This window comes from Nannospalax galili, unplaced genomic scaffold (genome assembly GCF_000622305.1).
Source record: "Nannospalax galili isolate Female #2095 unplaced genomic scaffold, S.galili_v1.0 scaffold267, whole genome shotgun sequence".
NCBI lineage: Eukaryota > Metazoa > Chordata > Mammalia > Rodentia > Spalacidae > Nannospalax > Nannospalax galili.
The window spans coordinates 1,995,945-2,002,057 of record NW_008357518.1 but is presented as its reverse complement, the minus strand read 5'-3'; the positions used below and the strand labels follow the sequence as shown (position 1 = coordinate 2,002,057).

At 43.3% G+C, this 6,113-nt stretch overlaps 1 protein-coding gene across 1 annotated transcript in view; it reads left to right on the top strand.

The window, feature by feature from the left end:
* Myo16 (myosin XVI) overlaps nt 1-6,113 on the top strand; it is a 497,779-nt gene that overhangs the window by 195,618 nt on the left and 296,048 nt on the right. The window lies entirely within an intron of this gene.

Sequence of the window (6,113 nt, the reverse complement as noted above, 5' to 3'; positions counted from 1 at the left end):
AATGATTGGGTCTAAATTTTTTTTTTTGATATTTTTGAGACAGGGTCTTCCTGTAGTCCCAGCTGGCCAGACCAGCCTCACAGAGATCTGCCTGACTCTGGCACTAGTACTGGCTCTAAAGTTGTGCACCACCACACCTGCCTTCTTGGGGAAATTTGTGGTTTAATTCAAATCTGCTGGAATGAATAAGATTCAGGGTTTGATCTTTTTATGGCTTTGTGTCAGTTTCATTCTTATATTTCAAGGAATTCATTTTTATTATGGTTTACAAGAGTAAACCAGTTCATGATTAATTCAAACTAAAACTAGCACGCCTTTCCCACAGGTCGAAAGCACTAGTTTAGTGGTCGCTCTGTATTGTAAGAAGCACATTTGGTCTTTGACTGCTTCCTACCTGCTCTTCCCCTAATCTGGCCCATCAGGCTAATGCAGCTCCTGTTTCTCAGACTGGCACTCTGAGGAGGAAAGTTGGTGCTAGTTATTTTTCTCTGCTCTTTTTCTGTGGTATTGAGGGTTGAAATCAGAGACTTACACATGCTAACCAAGCACTCTACTACTGGACTACAACACTCTCCCTCTTTTTACTTTTATTTTGATAAAGGATTTTGATAACTTTTCCAGGCTGACCTTAAATATGGTATATTAGTTACTATTCTGTTGCTATGATAAAACACCATGACCAAGGCAACTTATAAAAGGAAGAGTTTATTGGGCTTATGGCTCCAGAGGGGTAAGAGCAGGAAGCAGGTGGAGCAGAAAGCTGAGAGCATGCATCACCAAGCAGGCACAGGAAGCAAAGAGACAGACTGGAAGTGGATATGGCTATAAACTCTCAACACTCACCACCAGTTATGTGCTTTTTCTAGCATGACCACATCTCCTCAAGGCGTCGTGACCTTCCCCAAACAGTGCCACAAACTGGGAACCAAGTGTCCAAATACTTGGAGCCAATGGGGACATCACATTCCACTCCCCGGCCTCCATAGGCTTACTATCATATCATAATTCCAAATGCATTTAGTAAAACTTCAGAAGTCCCCATAGTCCTTCAGTCTTATATTATCCAAAGTTCAAATTCTCTTCTGAGACTCAAAGAATTCTCTTAACTATAGCTCAGTGGAAAATCAAAAAGCAAATTACATACTTCTAACAAACCATGGAACTGAGTATACATTCCTATCCCAAAGGGATGAATGGAGACATATTGAGGAAATACCAGACTGAAACAAGACCACAAACCAGCAGGGCAAACAACAAATCCAGTAATTCTGTGTCTGGTATATGGGACTTTACTTCCAAAGGGTTCAGAAGGCTCAATCTGCCATGCAATATACATCTCTCTCTCTTGGGCTGGTACCACTCTCTATACGCAGCTCTCCTTGGCAGACGACTCATGGCTTTGGCATCTACAACATCTTGGTGGGCCTCTGCTACCAACCAGACATCATTTTCACAGCCTCACGCAATGGTCTCTCAGGGCCTCTTGGCTTTAGCGGGTCTTCTTTCCACAGGGATGCAGGGACTCCCCTAATGAATGCTGCCTGGCCTCAGCAGCTTCCTGAAACCATGCAGGAAGTATGAGTGGTCCCCCTGGTCCACACACACACTCTTGCATCTTTCATGCCTCTTAAGTCAGCACCATATGAATGACACTGCTAAGTTTGGCTACCAGCTGGGGCTGGACCTCTGCCAACTTCATCTACACTTGTAGCTTTTGTCTGGTGCAGCTTTCTAGGAGCAGAAAACTCCTTTCACAAGGAAGCTCAACTGCCTGGGGTCTTGGCCCAAGGGTACACTTTCATTGTTTGATTGCAAATCTGGAGGCCTATCCTTAATGGTTCCAATCTCCTTATCAAAGAGAACCTCATCTTCAGCACATGCCTTACTTAGCTTCAATATTATTAGGTTTCACAGATTAATTCAAGCTAAAACAAGCCTGCCTTCCCCAGGTTGAAAACACTAGTTTAGTGGGTATCCCATACTGTGTATTAGTTACTGTTCTCTCTAAACTGTACACTCTGCATTTCTTTCTGCCCCACTTGCTCATTTTCTCTGTAGATCTGCATAAAATTTGCAATTAATAGCCATGCCACCAATTAAATGTTGCCTTGAAATGTCCTCCGCCAAAGAAATTAGTCCATTCCTTTTCAACTTAGTCTCAAGCTCTTAGACTGTGGGCTGATGGCAGCCAGATCCTTTGACAAAATATTCCAGTTGTGCTTAAGTACTTATTTCCCTCTGGAACTACAATACTCTCAGCACCACTTTCTTCCAGGCTCTCACTACAATATCCTATTAGTCTCTGCCTACAACATTCAATCACTTTTCTAGTACAAAGTTCCAAAGTCTTCCACATTCCTTCAAAAACCCACATGGTTAGGTTCTTCCCAGCAACAGCCCACTCTCTGGTGACAACAGCTGTATTAGTTACTTTTCTTTTGCTTTGATAAAACACCATGGCAAAGGCAACTTATAACCGTATAGAAGGAAGAGTTTGTTAGGGTTACAGTTCCAGAGGGGTAAGAGTCCATCATGGCAGGGAGGCATCCAGGACACAGCTGGAGCAGCAAGCTGAGTGCTCACATTCTCAAGCAGACCCAGGAAGTAGAGTGATCTAGACTGAAAGTGTGCAAGCTATATTCTTTCAAAGCCTGTCCCCAGTGATGTATGTACCTCCTCCTAAAGGTTCCACGAAATTCCCCAAACAGCACCATGAACTGGGGGACAAGTGTTCAAATATTTGGAGCCTATGAGGGACATTCTCATTCAAACTACCACAAATGGGATCCTCCTGATTCAGCCTCCTGAGTAGCAGGAATGGCAGGCCTGTGCTACTAGGCTCTGGTAAGAATGCCATGTTCCCACTCTGCTTCTGATGTTCCTGGAAAGCCCATCAGCCCCTTTCACGATGTGCCAACCAGTCCTGAGTTCTACTCCAATTGCTGTGTTTCACACTATCATTCAGATAAAAGCATGGGCTGCCCTTGACCTCTTTCAGTCTGTTGTCAACACAGAAGACAGTATGACCTGTTAGAACAAATCTTGCATAGTGTAAACTCTGCATAAATGACTTCAGGCTCAGTCAGAGTGAAGCTAGAGCCCAAAGGAATCTACCTGGGCTTGGATCTGCTTTCTGCCCCTCATATTTCTTTCAGTGCCTCAACTGTACTGGTAAGGTCTCTCCTCCAGCCATGCTGGTCACTTGAAGTCCTGTAAGAGTGTCTCCATGTACACAGCACCCCATTGCTCAGCTCAGGTCTGCATGCCAATGTCCTCATTTGCAGGGCCATGATTGGCTTGTTTCTAGTTGTGGCATGTGCTTTCTCTCCTCTACCTTTCTGGGTTTTTCCACAAGCTCATCACCATCATGTATAATGTGTTTTCCTTATTTAGGCTCTGTTGTCTGTCTCACCATCTATGTACACAAACACAAATACACACACACACACACACACATGCTCACTGTGCAGGCAGGTACATGTATATGCAAGCATGCCCATAGTAGAATTATAAAATACATATAGGATTATAGGTCCATAGAATCAGAATTCCTGTTCTTTTTCCTGCTGTACACATGGCACAATGAATTTCCCCTGAATATATGTATAATAATCAAAGAGACCTCTTACATCAAACACATCTTTTTAGCCCAAGAGAAAGAAGTTAATATGCATTTATCCACGACAGTTGAGTCTGAGATGTACTATAAACACTTCTAATATTTTAGCCAACTTGATTGTTTGATAGGATTTCTATCTTTTCTCTGTGTTGCATTTGTTATGTAAAGTGATCCCTCTGTACCAGCGATGTTAGGCACTGAATGTGTAGCATTCATGTGGACATTAGAGTGGGGAATTTCCACATGTCTATAGCAATGGGAAGTTCCCAAACCTTCAAACAGAAAATGGCTTGCAGGTGATGAAGCACGAGCTTGCCAGGAAATGCACAGAATAAGAGCATTGTGTGCCCAGAATAATGATGTCCAACAATACCAGAGAGTGGAACACACCATCAAAGTCCTTTGTGGGCTACAGTGAAGCTATCAGCAGTAAGATCTGTACAAACACTAGCAGCACTTGATACTCATAGAAAAGCAGCCTGTATAAAGTCAACACAAAAACCCCTGGCACATCTAGTTAGCCAAGAGAATTCTAAAGCCAGTAGGAAGCAAACCAGAGCAAAGGAAGCATGGCTGACAGCTCTACCCTGTCTCCCTTCCTGATGCTGTGCAATTTCCACTCAGGTGGCCCAGGTGAGGTGGTAGGAAGTCATTTAGGAGCACTTCCTCAGGGCAGCAAATGGTGTGCAGCACTGTATGTCTAGCCTTGCTCTGTAAAGGCTCTCCTGTTATATGCTGCACTGTGCATTATGACACTGACTCATGGGGCTGCATCCCTACACTTGGTGTGAAAGAGCCTTTCTCAAACAGAATGTGAACAGACTATTGAAAAAATAACCCATTAGAACAAGAAGCTGAAGGGAACAGGTGTTCTCTCCAGACATCCAAAGTGCTCCATTTCACAAGGACATCCTCTTCAAACTTGATGATTTAGATAAAGTTTATGACTTCACCATTAGCATTAGTATTGAATCATATTCTTTCTACACGCAGGTACACATCTTTCTTTAGTTGTTTTATGTTTGTTACTAGTTATTAATTTTTGAGAATTCCATGCACAAGTACTGTTTTTTCACCACTTCTACCCCTCCCTGTCCCCCTCTAACTCTGTTCCCATGCCCCCACTTCCTCTCAATTTCATGATCTCTTCTTCATTGTCACACAGACACACGCACACACACATGCATGCATACACACCCTGCTGAGTTCATTTGGCATTGCTCATGTGTACACATATTTAGGGCTGACCACGTGAGAGTGGATAATCTATCACAGAGCTCATCTCTGGAGAGAACTGACTCTCCCTCTCAGCAATCATCTATTGCGATAGCTCTTCCTCTAGAGATGGGGCCTTATGAAATTTCCCCATCCACCTTGGCATGTTGACTGCTGTGGTCATTATGCAGGCCTGTTCCATGCAATCATATTGTTCAGATTTAACGGATGTGGCATTCCTGTCAAGTCCAGAAGGCACTAACATCTCACCATTTGTGTCCTGGTCCTCAGGTGCTTAACAATCTTTCCACTCCTGCTTCTGCAATGAAAGGTTTAGGGTTGTGTTGTGCATGTGTCAGTTGGGGCTGGGATCCCCACTGCCATTTAAGTTCTGCATTTTCACAGTTGTGGATCACTGTAATAGCCTCCATCTGCTGGCCAAAATACACTTTCTTGGTGAGGGGTGAGAGCTCCACTTCTCTGTGAGTAAAGGGGTGTTTTTATAATATAGTTAGAAATCATATTGATTTAAGAAAATGGCAGTAGTATGTTCTCTTTTAGGGAGTATGACCTCTTCATATGTGGGTGGTTGGCTAGGTTTATAGTACCAGACATGAATTCTCTCCTGCTGAGTGGGCTGTTGGTCCAAATAGACAGCTGTTGGTTACCCCCAAGTTATAAGTGCCATTATTTCATATAGGGGGTATAGTGCTGGGCTGGCCATTGTCATGGTTCACAGGCTTTGCAGCTGGGTAGAGCTATTGATTCTCCTTTGCCAGCTTGCATAGCACCTTCTGATATTACTGAGGGCTAGTTGTCAGGGAGGAAGCTTCCACTTCAGTTACAACTCAAATACTTCAAGCTCTGTCTCTGAAGTGTGTGATGTCTTCAACAATATGGTCCTACCATCAAGTTCTGGGAAGCACCCAAAGGCAATTCCAATAGCTTATATTCTTTGGGAGTCACTTGGATGCTTATGACCAACAACTTGAAGAAGTGTTTTCCTTTCCCAATACTTGAGGGGTTTTTGTTTCTTTACTTTTGTTTGTTTGTTGAGTCAAGGTCTTACTCTGTAACACTGGCTGGCCTGGAATTCACTATGTAGACCAGGCTAACCTCAAAGTCACAGAGATCCACTTGCCCTTACCTCTTGAGAGTTGAGATTAAAGGCATGTATCACCACACCGGTCTAGCACTGGGTTTTATAATAGATGGTCTATGGCTATTAGAACATTATCTTGTTAACTTACTGTGTGGCATAATGCCATTTATATATATA